Source organism: Nilaparvata lugens, chromosome 3 (assembly GCF_014356525.2).
Source record: "Nilaparvata lugens isolate BPH chromosome 3, ASM1435652v1, whole genome shotgun sequence".
Classification (NCBI taxonomy): domain Eukaryota; kingdom Metazoa; phylum Arthropoda; class Insecta; order Hemiptera; family Delphacidae; genus Nilaparvata; species Nilaparvata lugens.
In genome coordinates this window covers 56446217-56465053 of record NC_052506.1, presented here as the reverse complement: position 1 = coordinate 56465053, position 18837 = coordinate 56446217, and the positions used below count along the sequence as shown (strand labels likewise).

Sequence of the window (18837 nt, the reverse complement as noted above, 5' to 3'; positions counted from 1 at the left end):
AGGCTGGTCTGAACTATTCATGACTTTTTCAGTATGCATTATCCACTCAACAGTTCTAATACACAGACATCACTTGGAATCGCATGACATTTTCTATTCTTGCAATTCCTATCATTACCATAGATCGATTCAGATCAGCACAATGTTTATACTGTATGTTCATAATAGATTTTTCTGATTGTTAAAAAGAAATAGTCAATAATTGCTGGGAATTTAAAGTGATATTCAACGATTTGAACCTGATAAATTGTTGAATGACAATTGACATTCAGTGAAGTTTACTGTACAACATTCCTTTTCCTCCTATTTTATTGGGTGATGAGTGGAGATGATTTATGATTTCATATTTGGATTAATCTTTTCATAGTTCAATATTTTTTTGGAAAACTAGAACTTTTAAAAATTGGAAATGTTTGTGTTTAAACTTCTCAGGTGTTCAAAAACTTCTTGAAACATTTGCCTGTCCCTTTGTGAGGCAGGAGTATTATTATCTTAGTACGTTTACTATATAATCATATGATAATGGAAAGCTATATTAAAAACAGCTATAACTCCCTTGTTTTCGGGTATTTTTGAAAATGGGACTTACGCTTAAGAATTTGGGGTCGCTGAATCCTAATCCAAAATCAGAAGTCTTCTATCTATATTTTTAAGGAAGTTAGACTTTGAGAAAAAGTGATGAGTCATACTTTGAGCAAACGTCGGCGTAGTTGTTAGATCTGTCGGCTTATTTGTAAGATCCCCATGTGAAAGCACAGGAGAGCTGCAAAATATGAAATATGATCTTCAGGAGTGAGGATTCTGCCGTGTGAAAGAGGCCTAAATGTAAAATGGTGCATGCCAGTTCAACAATGAGTACGGTAGTGCCAACTGTTATTTGAGGGAACAAAATATTCCCTATACAGAAAATATATTCCCTCAAACTCCGATGTGCGTCCTTTTTGAAACATCCGTTAGTTTTATATGATGTAGTTCTATAATAATACTAGTTTGATAATAGTAAGGATAAACGAAATTAGATATTTAATATCTAACAATTATTGTTAGATAGAGTTGGCAGGGAGGTTGCAAGGACTTTGATTTCGAAACAATATTGTCAAAGTCCTCAATTGTTGCGTTCAGAGCCATGGATTTAAAGGATGATTCAATGTAAAGTACAATGATCATGGATAAAAATTGAATTATTATTACTGGTATTCTGCCCTAGGGCAGGTCTAAACATGATTCCTCCTTCTCCATTCCCCTCTGTCCTGTGCAATTCTCTTCAGCTTTCGTCTCCTTATCACTGCCATAATATTCCTTTCCTCTTCTACTCTACGCAGTACCTCCTCATTCCTCACTTTATCCATCCAGCTGATCCTCTCCATCCTCCTCCACACCCACATTTCAAAGGCCTCCAATCTCTTCTCTTCCTGCTTTCTGAGAGTCCAGGTTTCCGCTCCATAGAGAGCCACGCTCCACACAAAACACTTGACCATCTTCTTCCGCAGTTCTATTTGCATTTTGCTACTCACCAATCTTCTTATATTGCTGAATGCCTCCTTTGCTCTTGCAATTCTCACTATTACTTCTAAATCACATCGCATATCCTCTTCAATCATACACCCAAGGTACCTGAATGATGACACCTGTTCAATGTGATGTAATCCTATGTTGATTGTTGCTTTCTTTGGAGTCTTGCTGATCACCAAACTTTTTGTTTTCTTCACATTCACTCTCATCCCATACTCTTCACAACAGTGATTGATATGTTTTAACATATCATTCATTGCGCGCTCATTTTCAGCCAGCACAGCCATGTCATCTGCAAACTTGATACATTCTATCCTTCTCCCTCCAATCTTCACCCCCCTTTTACCTGACAAACTCTTTCCAATCATTTCCTCCAGGTAGCAGTTGAATAATGTTGGGGACAAGCTGCAACCCTGTCTCACTCCTCTCCCATACTCTACTCAGTGAGTATATTTTGATAAAAACATATTATATCATGTTTTTCTAAGAAGCACATTTATTTTTTTTCAATATTTTAGCAAGATTGCTTATTAAACTCATGAATCTATAGTTTTTTGGATTGTAGAGATCCCCGGCTTTAGGTATGGGTATTATTTTAGCATCTTCTAATTAAGTATCCTTTGGTTAAACATTTGTTAATTATATATTCTAAAGGAACAGCAAAATTGAATGATTACATTTAATAGATTCTCAATTTATAATTCATTATAAAAGAAGTTTTAATTGTTTGTTTATTCCTTTGAAATCAGACGTTTCGAGATTTACAAATTTAATTCAAGAAACAATAAAACGCTTATGATGAAATAAGATTTGTTTGAGTGAACAAACAAATAAAAAAATACCAAGATTTTCTGTCCAACAGTTTTAATAATTGAAGCATAATATAATATGATATTGCACAGAGATTACATCCATATTATTGCGATTTAAATTTCTGTATTTCATGGATACACTATAATAATAATTTCATGGATATAATAAATTCTTGAGAAGATTAATATCAATCTGTATGGTACAGTAACAGCTCGATAGTTTTGTGGAAGTGGTAGTGTGTTATTGGATAATACACTTTGATAAATACATAGCCAACTCATTTGTAATAAACTCTAGTTTCAACTTTTGAATTTTAGTAGGTCCCATCACATTAAACATGATGATACACTTAATATACACTTACTATATTTTACTTATAAAAGAGGAATAAGATCTAAATACAATAATCCATCTCAACTAGAATAAATCTCTCTATTTACAATGAAGAACTTCAGTTTATACTTACAGAATAAAATAACAATTAATAGCACGAATTCGTCATTCAATTGCCCTAGATCACAGTCACAATATAACATCTTATAAAACTAATATCAACAATATTTATTCAGTAAAATACGCTTATATACCTTTTAAAATCTAACTACTTCATAGATAAAACTTGAATAGAGAATATGAAAAAAACATAATTTGCTAATAGATCAAATAATTATCATTTTACTAGAAAACTAGTTACGAGAGTACATTGGAAAGTTTGAGACCTAACAATGAAGACAACTCTCGTAAAAGGACCTGGTTTATCTTTTTAGTCATATTTCAATAGTTGGCTACTATAATTCTAGCTATTTTGGATCCTGTAACCATAGTGTATAAGGAAATAATTTGATTTTTGGCACCACTTCATTACTTCAGATGACGAATTATTTTATTCAAATAGATGACTGCATATTATATCATGTTTTTCTAAGAAGCACATTTATTTTTTTCAAATATTTTAGCAAGATTGCTTATTAAACTCATGAATCTATAGTTTTTTGGATTGCAGAGATCCCCGGCTTTATGTATGGGTATTATTTTAGCATCTTCTAATTAGTATCCTTTGGTTAAACATTTGTTAATTATATATTCTAAAGGAACAGCAATGAAAATTGATATTAAAAAAAAATAATCCAGTAAAATTCTTTTATTGTTTTTTGGTCAAGTTTTTATTCCATAGAATCGAATGTAGTGCTCTCATCATATTTTTACCCTTCCCTCGATTTGTATGTCTAATAATACTATCTTTAAATTCTCGTCTATGAATAAGCATACTCCATCACATTTGAAGAAGAGATTACTCTTCTTATGCACAACATTATAGACTTCCAAGTAGTAGCTGAAAATTTATAGTCTGTGATTCAAGTTCCCAGGGGGCAGGTGACTAAACAAAAATCATCAGAAGACAAACACAGAGTCTTTGCTATGGTGTTGCGCCAGAACATTGATGAAACCATGTCAAGGGAACCTTGACTTGAACCTTGAGGTGCATTTTATGTAGAAAGCCCCCTCGCACACCATGTAGGAATTTGTTTATAGAAAGGGGTGTCTTAATATTGCCATCTTTATATGTAATTGAATGTTTGCTTTACATTAGGAGAAACATTCAAGATTTTGAAATAAACTCTGACTTCCATAGTCACAACACTTGTAACAAATACAAAGTTAGTCAGACACTGCCGTTACTATGTATATAAACAGAGCTGGCAGCAAATGTCCATAAAGTTATTCAACTGCCTACCTGAGTCCATGAGAGTGATGGATATCGCATCTTACAGGACGTATTTGAGGGACTTTTTAATCGGGAAATGTCTTTATACGGTGGATGAATTTTTCGCAGTTGAATTTTGATTGGCGTGTTATATGTTTTTATGTTAATATTTTTAGTTAATATCTTGACGTTGTTGTAACATTTTCCAACGTTTTTTAACAATAAATGATTTGATTTGAACCAAAAAAATCTCGTTTATAGCAGGCACACCCAAAAGACGCAAGGGAACCCCAAAAAATATTGTTATCAAAATATTATAATTTTACAGATAGAGAAACTATGGCTCTGAAAAAAGGACTTGAACCAGGCATATGACTGACTTGTTGTGACAGGCTCACAAGAGGATAGATCCAATTATATGGCACTCAAAAAGCTGTATGATGCTGAAGTAAAGAAAACGAAAATGTATTTCATAAATAGCAAATACAGCACAGATAACAAAACAAAATAATTGTTATAAATGAGGAAATAGTTGAGAAATTAACAATCAACAATGATAATCTTACCCTAGTCCATATAACAACCTCATTTTAAGGGATCCCTATCATGTCAGTAATATCCTAAATGCTACCTTTATCCAGCTACTGTGCAACCAGCATGTGCCACAGTACTGGATTGTGCAAGTCAACCAAATACAACACCAGCACTCAGTAAATTCGAAACTATTACACACACACAACTGAATAAACTACCTAAGAAGCTCAAGGCAACAACTCATCAGGGAAGGTGATACTGTGAATGAGAACACCATTACTGGACATTGTTAATGCTTCCATCGATCAGGCAACCCTACCTCACAGCCTAAAAATATCCACGATACTGTATTTCCAAAATTTAAAAAAGGAGACAAGTCGGACCCTAAAAACTGCAAACCTATTGCCAACCTGCCAATTACTTCAAAAATAATAGAACGTGTAATCTACAATCAACTTATCAAGCATTTTGAAGCCAATAATCGAATAACAGGATACCAGCATGGGTTTAGAAAGGGATACAGCACATCATCAACGATATCAGAGCTGTGTAATAACATAAATAACTTATAGGGCAAAAAATTAGTATCTGGCCTTTTCAATCATCTCCTGAAGCATTTGATACCCTGCATTGGAATACATTGAAAGGGAAATTGGAAAACCTTGGAATAGTTGCTAAACCTCTGCTGTGGTTGGAGGATTATCTATCACATCGTAAGCAATATGATATTTAGCAATCGACCACCAAAAAGATAACATCATTCAATATAAATCCTCACTTCCTATCTGTAAATCGAGGTGTACCCCAAGGGTCTAAACTTGGACCACTCCTCTTCCTAGTGTACATCAATGATCTTCCTAAAGAAATCAACAGCAGAAACAATTGTATACTCTTTGCAGATGACACTACTGTACTAGTGCCACACAACAGTTGGCAGTCAACCCAAAACAAGATAGTAGCAGCCCTGGAATAAGCAACATTAATAATTATAGCTTGCAATGGATTGCTCCTAACCATAACTAAACAAAAGACTATACACACATACTATACATTATACACATTCCAACCAACTGGTAATAGCCTGGAAGTCCAGGTGTATAGGTTAGCAATAGTGAACCATCTGTTTAGGCGCCAGGGGCCGTCATGACTGGTGGTTGGAGGTTATGGCATGTCACATTGTCATTTTATTCTCAATGTCAATAAAGTCTATTTATGAATCTAAAATCGAATGATCAATCAACCTAAAAAATGGTGTCAGGTGCAAACAGACCCTTAAAACGACTCTTAGCCTTTCCGGCAATGTGGCAAATAACTTTTCGAACTGACTTCAACAATTTAAGATATTTTTAATTGGCCCAAACCTTGATGAGGCTCCATCTAAACAAAAAGTGGCCTTGTTTCTTGCCCTGATTGGACCTCAAGGCTGGCGGTTTACAACTCCTTCAACAAAGACTCAGATGTAATTAAATTTGAGGAGTTGGTTCAACTTTTCAAGAAAATTTCCTCCCCACAAAAAAACTTGACAGTGGAAAGTCACAGATTCTTCACTTGAGTGCAGCAGCCAGGTGAGAGTATCAATGACTTTGTCACTGCCTTAAACCCTCGGTGTGTATGCAGTGTCTGACAGACACCTAGCAATTTTCGAATGATTATGTTGGCCAAACTGTTCAGGATGCTTACCCCTTCCTCTCAGTACCTTCTCTCCCACTCTTTCTGAACACATTGTGGCTGTCAGTTGAGAGACAGACTCAATGCAGTGATATAGTAAGGTGTTCGAAAAGTTCAGTGACAAAGATCTGTGTCCAATAGAACTGCATACACACTCACCAACATCAAATGCATGTCCAACAGACACTTCATACACACCCACCATAAGCTGGATACATGAATTATTAGTGGATAGACATTATTTAGTTTTTATTAGTGAATAGGTTTTTGATTTTCATTAGTAAATAAACTTCCGATTTCAGATGGTCGGTTCTACGAATTTATGTATGCAATATGCTTTTTAGTGGATGGACATTCAGTTTTTATTAGTGAATAGACTTCTATCTCTATAAGAAGATGGACGGTTCTTCAAAGGGCAGTCATGATTTGAACGACCCAGAATTTGATGTAAAACTTCACCAGCTGCTCTTCCAAGATACCCCATCTGATCTCCCAGACAAAATTTATGGAAGTGATATTGATGAAAATGATCCAACTGTACCACTTCCTTGTTCTCTAGAGCCTGATGAGAATCCTCCTTCACCTGAGCTTTTTGCACCATCAGTTGATGAGGCTGTAGATTATGATGATGGAGAAGAAAAAGAAGAAGAGGGAGAAAGTGAACAACAACCCACACTGAGAGGCAAACCTCCTGCAACAGAGGAACCAGAGTTCTATTTTGGAAGGACAACACAAGTCAATCCTGTTGCATTCAGATGGTCTGCAGTAGAGCCTCCAAGAACAAGACGCACACTTGCTCACAACATAATTCGGCTGGGAAATTGTTTGCCAGGTATGAGTGCTGAGGTGCGTAATTTGGGACAAACTCATGCTCCATCAGAAATTTGGTCTTTACTCATTATAGATCAAATGATCGATGAAATGGTTCTATGGACAAGTAGAAAATTCGCAATAATTCGAGCAAGTAAGGAGTATCAGCAAGCTAAGTATAATCTCAAAGAAACAACCAAAAATGAGATGAAAGATTTCATTGGTTACCTGATGTTCACTATGATTTACAAATTGAGCAATGAGAATTTAAGGAAATCATACACCTCAAAATTATTTGGAAGGCCTATACCGGGTGCTTCAAAAAAATGTATACACACTTTGAACTTTCATAGAAAATTTATTTATGTTCTACAAAGTTAAATTTCAGGAAAATAGAAAGCTGAAAGTCCAATGTCAATGAAACATAAATAACGAATGTTAATACTGTTCAAATTGGTGACCTGCAGCATCAATACAATTCTGAGTACTAGTCACCACTGATTCTGTACATCATATCAAAACGTCCAATGAGATTTCTCTACACACTGCTTGAATCTCATTCCAAAGAATGTCTAGGTTACATGGTTTAAGTTTGTACACCTCATCTTTTACTGTGCCCCACAAGAAGAAATCCAGTGGTGTAAGGTCTGGAGAGCGTGCTGGAAACTCGATTGGCACCTGCGTCCTATCAACTGGCCTGGCAAATTTTGATCCAGGTAAGCTCGTACGTCCCTGTGATAGTGCCATCTTTTCACCATCTTGTTGAAAATAAAAATCATCATTACCGTATAATGCACGAATGGCAGGAAATATGGAATCAGCAAGCATTGTTAGGTAATTAATACCGGTTACAGTGCCTTCAAATCGAAAAGGTCCAATGAGTCCCCTTGAAGACAAACCGCACCACACATTTACACCAGGAAAATTTACAGCTTTTTCAATTGTAATGTGAGGATTTTCTTCACCCCAGTAAACACAATTGTGCCTATTGACAGTTCCATTAAGTTTGAATTGGGCTTCATCCGACCAAATGATGCTACCCATAAATCCTGGTTCACGTATCACCATCTCCTGAATCCATTCACAAAATTGCAACCTTCGATCTGGATCATCATCATTTAGCTGTTGCACCAGCCTTGGAATGTAAACACGATACTTGCCTCTCTTCAGAATGTGTAGCACGCTGCTAGCACTTACATCACTTTCACGTGCCCCTTGCCTTGAAGATTTGTTAGGAGACCGTTGAAACAGTTCCAAGACTGCCGTTGATGACTCATCACTTGTAGCTGTTCAAGGCCGACCTGAATGACATTTATGCACATCACACACTGTTCCATGAACTTCGAATTTGTCTCGTATGCATGTAATTGTTAATCTTGAAGGTGGTTCTGTATCATACTCCCTTCTCCACTGTCTTTGAACTTCATTTACATTCTCAAACTTCCAGTACCACTTAATATCCTGCTTATGTTCTTCAAAACTCAAATGTACGTCTGCCATGTTGATATTACAAATTCCAACTAACAATATAACATAGAGGGACGATTATGCTGCCACCTGGTGAAGAAATATAACATTAGCCTTGTAGAGTGGTAAAACTACGATTGTTCAAAGTGTGTATACATTTTTTTGAAGCACCCAGTATATTGTGCAATAATGTCCTCTAGGAGGTTTGAAACACTTCTGGAATATGTGCAGTTTGATGATCCAGGTACAACTGAGGAACGAAAAAAAATTAAGAAAACTGCTCCCATTGATGATTTTTTTGAGTTGTTCTCAGCAAATTCAAAAAGTTTGTATTGCATTGGAGAGTATGCAGTTATTGATGAGCAGTTGGTTGGGTACATGGGTAATTGTGGGTTCATCATGTACATGCCCAATAAACCAGAAAAATATGGGATAAAAATTGTGACTCTCTGTGATGCTACTTCTACAATGGATATATTTATGCTGGAAAAGGAGCAGATGGAGAGGGATTGACTCAGCAAGAAAAAACACTCCAGAAACCAACACAGGCTTTGCTTCTTCTGATACAACCTATTATTGGGAGTAACCGCAATATCACCATGGACAATTGGTTTACTTCCATTGAGTTGGCTCAATCTTTGAAAGAGAGAGGTCTAACTCTTGTAGGGACTCTCAGAAAATTCAAGTGGGAGGTACCCAAGGAATTCCTTCCAGATCGAAAACGGGTTCCTTGGTCATGTCTGTATGGTTTCACAGAAGATTTTACATTGCTTAGCTATGTCCCTCCTAAACATCATAACAGGGCAGTGATTTTTCTCTCATCAATGCATCATGAGATGGGGTGGGATCATGAAGAGAACAAAACTGAAATAAACACTTTTTACAATAAAACAAAGGGTGGCATTGACAGTTTAGACCAGAAGTGTGCCAGTTATTCATCAATCCAGCGAACTCTTCGATGGCCTGTGGCCATATTCTTCCGAATATTCAGTATTGCTGCTACAAACAGTCACATCCTGTATCTGTGCTTCAGGAGGGCCAAAGACTTGGACAGATTTGACTTCATTGAGGAAATTGCCACCAGCCTCATAAAACCACATTTAGAAGACCGCCTACCACCAACATTGGGATCTGAGCTGCGATCACTCATCTCTGAAGTTGCACATGGAGAACAACAACCCCAGAAGCAGGATCCTGGAGAAGTTCCTTCAGATAAAATGGAGAGGAAAAAAAGTGCAGCAATTGTTCTTACAAGAAGAATCGAAATACTGCATACAAGTGCATAGAATGTGAAAAACCAATCTGCCTTGAATGTTCACATAAAATATGTATCATGTGCTTGCATAATCGTGAGTGATTTGCAAATGACTCTATCAATTATATTTTCAGTATCATATTTCATATTTTGTCATCATATTTGGTTTTTCTATTATGATATATGATCTATTCAGTCATTCTAATACTTTTTCTTATCCCTCTCAATTAATTTAAACTTGAGATATATCTTAAAAATTAGAAAATAGGAAATCTGTGTCTGTTGGACACTGCATACACTCTGACCGAGAAAAAGGTAGCATACACACGGAGGGTATAAGACACTGAGTAATTCCTGTGAACGTTGGTCATTAGTTAAATATCTATAGTAGTAGTATTACAACCCTATTGTTATAGAATATAGCTGACTATGCATTGTCTTCTTTATGTCTCAATTGATTATTTTCAGTTAGTTCTACTCAATCACTTGACAAGAGCACTCAGCTCCCGAATCTTTAATTTGGTATTTTCTGTAGTTGTAGTGTTAATAAAGTTTCAATTTTTAAAAACTCAGTTGTGTCATCCAATCACTTAACTGGCGCCCGAACTTATGTCGCAGAAAGTTTTATCGTTGTATCCATCCACGTTCATTAAACTCAGATACAAGACTTTTTATCTTGTGCAACGAAAAAACTTTGAGTTTCACATCTTCATCCGTGAACCAACCCATATATTTTTCTCCAATGAGGAACTCATAGTGAAAGTGACTCGACTTCAAAATCCAAAATCTACCACTCAACTAGACAATTATTCTCCAACAAAACAAAGTCAAGTGTTATCAGAGTAAACTCAAACTTTCAAAAATTTCTTCAACAAGTACTTAACTTTCACCAGTGTTAATAAGTGTAAATCAACTCAAACTACAAAAACGAAATCGACTTCAAGTACTTCTCACTGGAAAACCACCATCAAGGTAAATATTACCATCACGCTGGGTAGCAAGGCATCACGCAAGGTAGGTATCACCATCACGCTGTAAACGTATCCAGCCTAGCAGTTAGCTCAACCCCACGCTAGCCACCGCAGGAGACGAGAGGACTCTACAGAGGGACAGAGATCTCACCACCTACAGGAGGATTCCTGCTGTCCATACATCATCTGAAGGAGAAGACGGCACCGACGCCGACGACAACTGGAACATCACCCACCATCCTCAATCGACTGTGAGTAATTTCGTTATAACTCTTCCTCAACCAAACCCTACAATGCCTAATATCTCGAAACAAATTCCTCATGACATTCTTAAATTCATACCCCATTATGATGGTACTTGCTATAAGCTACCACATTTTATTAGTACTTGTAATGAATTATTGGTGTCCTATTGCAGTGAAAACATTGTCGAAAAATCAGAAAATCACTGGCTCCTTTTCAGGGCAGCCGTAAGCCGTCTTTCAGGACCCGCAGAATCAGTTGTTTTTAATAACAATTGTACAACTGTAACAGAGCTGATAGCTGCTCTAAAAACAAATTTCGCTGACAACAGGTCCAGACCTAATTGCAGAAATTACTTTCATGAGATCCTATTCCAATGAACACCTGATCGAATTCATTAATCTCCTGAATGAAAAACGCACAACTGTGTTGACTAAATATAAACTAGATGGTATCCAAGGTGAACTTTTGACAAATCTAATGCAGCAGTTGAACGCAACTCTCACCTGTACATTGATTCATGGAGTACACCCAACTTTGGGCTCTCATTTGCAAATCCTCCAAATTCACGATCTTGACAATGCTAGACATAAGATTATTAATGACTGTAGTATTGTTCTAAGGAGCTTGAACTTCAAATCAACTATCAGTACTATCAATAAAATTGATTCAAGAGCTTTTAATCAAATGCCAATGCGATCAAACACATTCACTCATGCTTATCAAGCAAGCAACAGAGCATTTTCTAACAACTTCTTGCAACCTCGAGTACCGAATTTCTTCCAACAGAATAATGGATCACAGCAAACATTCCCCCAGAACACAAACATTCAACAAAATTTTCCTCAAAATCAATTTGCTAAATTCCCTTACCAATCGAGGCCTGTGCAAAACAATCCTCAATACAGACAACCACATAATAGTAAGATTCACAAAACACTGTCAGCATGCACATAGTTCAAACAAATCCTTCTAATCGTTTCAAACTGAACTCAAAATCTCCATTTGAAGTGCATCATTTGCAAGATGACTTGACAGATAACTCATCTAATCTTTTTGGAAACAGAATCCAAAACATGCACAATGACTTGACAGACAACTCATCTCATCCTTTCGGAAACGAAATCCAAAGCATGCAACACCAGATAACTTCACTTACTGAAGCATTCAACAAAATGCAGGCTCATTTTTTAGGGGTAGGCCCAACATACTCAGCGGAAACACCCCCAAAAAAATTGAATTGAATATCATAAATAAGTCGCTCCCATATTTTGTCGTCAAAGAACTATGTGAACCCCTCTATCATACCACCCAATGTGACCAGATATAAAGAAAAGTTCATAGTAAAAACACCAGCCGGTGAAAGTGGTGGAAATGGATAAATTTTTATGAACTCAAATACTGTGTTTCCAGGAAGTTCACAAATCAAAATGTACGTGTATGACTTTTCAACAAGATACAATATCTTATTAGGTCATGACACTTTGAAAGAACTCAAAGCCAATGTAAATTATACAAACAACACGTTAGATTATCGTACTATTTCGAAACTGTTGTTATCAGTAATTAACTCTAATGAACAAATTCACTTGAAACCAGGATTTAATGTTGTTACTGTACCAGTTGGGTCGATTCCTAATCTCAAGACAGGACTACTTAAACCAGTTCTCATGAAAGTTATTACGTTGAAGAAAGTATTGTTAGTATAGAAGAAAATAGATGTAAGTGCATAGTGTATTCCAATGAGCTCATGACCATAAGCCCCGAGCCAATGGAGATAGAAGAATTAGAAACTATTTTTGACAATGATGAAATTGATAACTCAGATGTATCAAACAAATCGAATATTATAAGAGAAATTCCCAAACTTCTTCGGACGGACCATATGAATGTCGAAGAGCGGAAACATATTATAAATCTAATATGGAATTTTCCTGAAATCATCAAACGTGAACATGATGAATTGACAAGTAGTACTAATCTGTTGAAATTCAAAATCAACACTACTGACGAAATCCCTGTATATTCTAGAAATTATAGATACCCTCAAGTGTTCAGGGAGGACGTTGAATTAGAAATTGACAAACTTCTTCAGAATAAAATAATTCAACATTCCAACTCCCCATATAACAATTTGGGTAGTGCCCAAAAAAACCAGACACCTCTGGTAAACGTAAAATACGTGTCATTTTAGATTACAGGAAGATTAATGATAAAACAATTGAAGACAAATATCCCCTCCCAAATATTGAGGACTTATTTGGAAAAATTGGTAGGGCTACCTATTTTTCAGCGATAGATCTCACTTCTGGATTCCATCAAATTGAAATGGAAAAGGAATCAATTCCAAAAACTGCCTTTTCAACTGAGAATGGACATTATGAATTTTTGAGAATGCCGTTTGGATTATAGAACGCTCCAGCTATTTTCCAACGTGCAATGAACATTTGTTTTCCAGAACGCCCAATGTGTTAGTCTACATGGACGACATAATTGTGTTTTTCAATAATCTCGAGGAACACTTGAAACATCTAAAATCAGTTTTCAAACAACTTAGAGATCATAATCTAAAAATCCAACTGGACAAAACAGAGTTTTTTAAACAAGAATTACTGTACTTAGGACATATCATATCCGAACGTGGAATTCAACCCAATCCTTCAAAGCTAGAAGCTATTAAGAACTTTCCAATCCCAAAAGCTGAAAAATAAATTAAGCAATTTCTAGGATTGACAGGCTATTATCGAAAAATGATAAAAGATTATGCTAAGATTGCAAAACCTCTCACACATGCCTTGAAAAAAGATGTTAAAATCAATCCAAACAATCCAGAATATCAAAAGTCATTTGAAACATTAAAACTTCTATTACAAAACAATCCAATTTTACAGCTACCTGACTTCACAAAAACATTTGAATGGTTCCATTCCAAAACGCTGTAAGTGCCATTTTTTCAGAAATTGAGTTAGACACACCAAAACGTTGTAATTACCATTCTTCACATCATATGTTTGAATTGAGGCGATACTAGCACTCCTAGTGGGTAAAAAAGTAATCTAACTCTGTTGCAACGCCATAATGTTTGAAGTGCCATGCTGACTTTTGAATAGGGTTACCAGATCAAAAAATCATTTTTCCTGACAAAATCCCTGACATTTCAATAAATTTCCGGACATTGTGTGGGATGTGGGGGGGGGGTGTAGCCGGGTAGGGGGGGTGTCAATTTCAGACATTTTAGGGGGGGGGTGTCGCCCCCTCCTTTAAAACCGGTTTGATCTGCCCATGGCTGCCCCATGATCTGCATAATGACTACTGACAGTGCCATTTGTACTGTAGTGATGAATGTTTCTATGCATGAAGCGTGATAGTAATTGCAGTGATTCCTGTTTAGTTGCTGTTTGCCAGTTTTGTGGAGTTATTGGTACATTTATGCCTAGTTTATTTGATGCCAATTGGCGAGACAATTGTCATGAGACAACTGATGCCGGGTTCAAACAGCTTATATTGTCTATTAGAGTTTCCATTACCATAAGCCATGCCTGGATCACAGTGACTCTTATAATTATGGTTACTGTAGCCTTGATAATAATGTTACTGTAGCCTTGTTTTAAATTCAAAAGATTTAATAGATAATTTACATCAGCTGTAAATTTTAGAAAACAATTGTCACAAGACAACTGTATCGCCAATTGGCATCGTATAAACTAGGCATTACAGCTAGTTTACTATTACAGGTGGAGATTTGAACTACTACGTTATTATATGATAGTGTGTATATATAATATGATTATAATACTATAACGAGAACACAGTGCAACGAAATCGAAAAAAGTGAGATGGCGTCCAGTAGCAAACGTTATTGTACATTTACAGACATTTTATGTCAAAGGTATCCTTCTATGAAACAGGGAAGAGAGCTGTCAGAAGTTTTGTGTATGGTGTGTGATAGCTACATCTCTATAAAATTCAAAGGTGCTTCTGATATTGAGGCTCATATAAAAAGCAACAAACATAAAAAACAACTGTTAGTGGTGAAGGAAACTCACAAAATAGACAAAATTTTCCAAACGGCATCATCTCATAGCAAAATGAAGGAAGCAGCTGCTGAGGCTACACTTACATTTCACACAGTCAAGCATCACCAGACTTACAACTCCATGGACTGTACTGGGCGTTTGATGAAGGTATTTTTTTCTGATTCTAACATTGCTAGAGATATTACTTGTCAGAGAACTAAAACAGAAGCTATAATAAATGGTACAATAGCTACATGGATAATAGAAGATATAAAGTCTTCGTTACAAAGCATAACATAATATGTTGGCGTATCAACAGATGCCAGTAATCATGGATCAGAAAAAATATTTCCAGTTATAATCCAATTTTTCGATTCTCAAGGAGGGATGCAATTAAAGTTATTGGATGTCATTCAGACGCAAAATGAGACAGTAGAAACAATTTCTGACATAATTATGAAGACCTTGCAAAAGTTTGACTTGACTGAAAAATGTATCTAACAGCAGATAATGCCAATGTAAATTTTGGAGGGATCAACAGGCAAGCAGGGAAGAATGTGTTGACAATTCTTAAGGATAAACTTGGTAAGGAAATTGTGGGAGTAGGTTGCCCAGTGCATATTTTGCATAATTGCATTAAACATGGTACAGATGTTCTACAAATTGATATAGAGTCATTGGTGATGAAGCTCTTCAATTTCTTCTCAGTATATACCGTGTACACTGAAGTCTTAAAATCTATTTGTGAATACATTGATATTAATTACCAGAAGTTACTTTATCACAGTAAAACGAGGTGGCTGAGTCTTTTCCCAACAATTGAAAGAATTTTGAAAATGTATTTGCCTCTAAAAGAATACTTTTTGACAACTCCTCAAGTTCCAAAAATAATTAAAGCTTTTTTTGAAAATGAACAGGCAGAAAGTTATTTATTTTTTGTTCATTCTCTGATGTCGATCTTTCAGCCACAAATTGCGAAAATAGAAAGAGAAAATAACTCTGTTATGGATATTGTGGAAATATTGAATTCGACCTGTGAAACATTGAAAGCAAGAGAAGCGGCTACATTTGTTCCCTTAAAAGTGCGAGAATTGCTGTTGAATTGCACTGAAGATGTAAAAGAATCATCCATGAATGATGTGAAAGATGCATATATCACTTGCCTTGACTACTTAAATAAGTGGTTGAAGCCATTAGATGAATTCAAGATTTTTGACTGGATGATACTGAAAGGTGTTGTTGATTATGAAAAAGTGGCTCCTTCCCTTCAGTTTTTGAACGGTTGTGCAGTAAATGTAGATGATGTCAAACTTTTTGATAAAATTTCAGCTTTGAATTCTTTTTTGAGACAGAAAAATAGTGAAATAGTGCCTGTTGAGCAATGTGAGATTATTTTAAAATCTCTAACTTGTGAGAGGGTGATGGAACTGAAAAAAAATGCAGAGCAAGTGTTCTCATTAATGAATTCTCAGTGGACAAAGGAGAGGAATAGACTGTCTGTAGCTTCTGTCAAGGCTCTACTGTTGATACAATTCAATTTTATGAAGACATCATGTGCAGAGTTCCATACAATTGTGATGAAAGAACATAAGTTGTTAAAAGCAGTATCTAGCAATGAAAAGTACAAGTCTGGTGGCCTGTCTGACTCAGATTGAATAATTAGTCCACTTTTATGAGGCTTTCTTCAGGAACTTGAAGAAATTTTAAATCCAGATCTGTCCAAAATAAATACCTATTTGGGTAAGTGGTGCTTGAAAGCTAACCCCAACAAGACAGTGTGTAGTACTTTCCACTTGACAAACGCACAAGCTAACAAGCCAATGAGTGTATTCCTTGGAAAGACAAAATTGAAAAATGAAGAGGCCCAAAATATCTGGGCGTAAAACTAGACCGCAGCCTCACATACCGAAAGCACCTCGAGATGGTGAGAAATAAGATACAAACTCGCAATAATTTTATCAGCAAACTCGCAAGTACTACCTGGGATCAGGAGCTGGTGTCCTGCTACAATCAGCTCTGGCATTAGTCTATAGTGTTGCAGAGTACTGCGCACCAGTCTGGCATGAGAGCTGCCATACCAAGTTAATAGATGTTGAGCTAAATAAGACTATGCGTAAAGTTTCTGGATCACTGCCGGCCACACCTCAACATTGGCTACCTGTACTCTCGCACATAGAACCGCCAGATCTCCGTCGCTCAAAATCTACCAGTAGATTATGGAATCAGATAGAGAGAAATCAGTCTCTCCCCATTCATCAATTTCTCGACCCTCAACCAGTTCTGAGACTGAAATCCCGCAAACCCCCATGGCTGAGAAGCAGAATGAGTAACTAGCAAGCCTTGACTGTATGGCAAGAGCGATGTCAACTGTTGGGAGGTGAGAATAGAGATAGAATCAACGTATCTGCCCTCCCGACGGGTTTCTCTCTGCCTAGGAAAACATGGGTGCGCCTAAATAGGGTAAGGACTGGTTGCAGTAGGGTAAAAGCGACAATGCATAAATGGGGTCTAGCGGAGTCAGCATTTTTTTGTGACTGCGGTGTGCGGAGTGCGGTGAAATGCAAACGCTGCACCATATTACTGATGAGTGCCCACTATACAGGTTCCCAACTGGGGCTGCAGGTCTCCTCACTCTTAGTCCAGATGCTCTCCAGTGGCTGAGTGACCTGGAAGTGCCAATCTAAACGTTTATATCGTGTTTTCATGTAACTTTATTTTCATTGTATTTATTTATGTATTTATTTATTGACAAAGCTACTCAACTGGCAAGCATATAATTTTAATTTATCTTGATGACTCTTTTCTAGTGAGGAAAGTACCTACTATGTTTTTTCCCCTGACCATACGACTATAATATACATATATTAGTCCACTGAGAATTTATTAATGAGAACAATCGCTCTACATTTGCATTTTGATTGAATAGATTGAATAATTCATTATAATTGTAAAAATTCTATTATTTATATTATTCTATTATTAAAATATCAAATATTATTCAATTATTCTCTTTGAAAACAAACTCCTTAATAAATATAGTTTTTTTTTCAATTTTCTTCTTTCAATTCTTTAAAATCCCTGACAATTTCAAAGTTTCCCTGTTTCCCTGACTCAGAGCTAAAATTCCGAACAAGTCCGGAAAATCCCTGTCATCTGATAACCCTACTTTTGAACGAAACGCCATAACGTTTTATGTGCCGGTATTGAGTTTCCAGAAGCTGTTATTTGTATGCACTCTGCATTGTGGCATCATACAGACATTTTAAGCTTACAGTTCGTTATTTTGTGATCAATTAATGTTCCAATGGATTTAGAAGTTAATAATAATACTCGAAAAAGAAGAAATGTTGAACAATGGGCGAAAAATATACGGAAAAAGAAAAGAGATTTAGGAGAGGAATATACTTCTGTGAAAGGCGTTCTTATGGCTGAGAAAACTCCAACATCCGAGGTAATGAAAATTTATTTTTATTTAGTAGACTACTATAATACAAATAATAGTATTGGGGGAAATATAAACAAAATTCCAAGTACAATTTCCTGCTTATCTGAACTTTACGTAGAGACCTGTTGAATAACATAACCTTTAAAACACTTTCCTAACCAAATTCTTTCCTTCTCTTTCCAGGATCCTTGTCACTGCAAATTTGCATGCAACGATATAAGACATACAACAAAGATCGATCTCTTCACAAAATTTCATAAATTGGATTACAACGGTCAACAAAGTTTTCTGAGGGGTCTTATTCGTCCAACTCTTATAAAACGTCGTAGGCATGGACGTTATGAGCATACAAGTGATAGTCATCGACAGCGAACATACAGATATATGTTGCCTCTACG

At 36.2% G+C, this 18837-nt stretch overlaps 1 protein-coding gene across 2 annotated transcripts in view; it reads right to left on the bottom strand.

Moving 5' to 3' along the window:
- Positions 1 to 2359: 2359 nt before the first annotated feature.
- The window catches only part of LOC111045376 (zinc finger protein OZF-like), a 39792-nt gene continuing 23314 nt past the window's right edge, over positions 2360 to 18837 (bottom strand). For both annotated transcript variants that reach the window (XR_005570809.1, XR_005570810.1), the window contains exon 5: positions 2360 to 17660. The gene's annotated coding sequence lies outside the window, so the exon portion shown is untranslated. The remainder of the gene's footprint in view (positions 17661 to 18837) is intronic.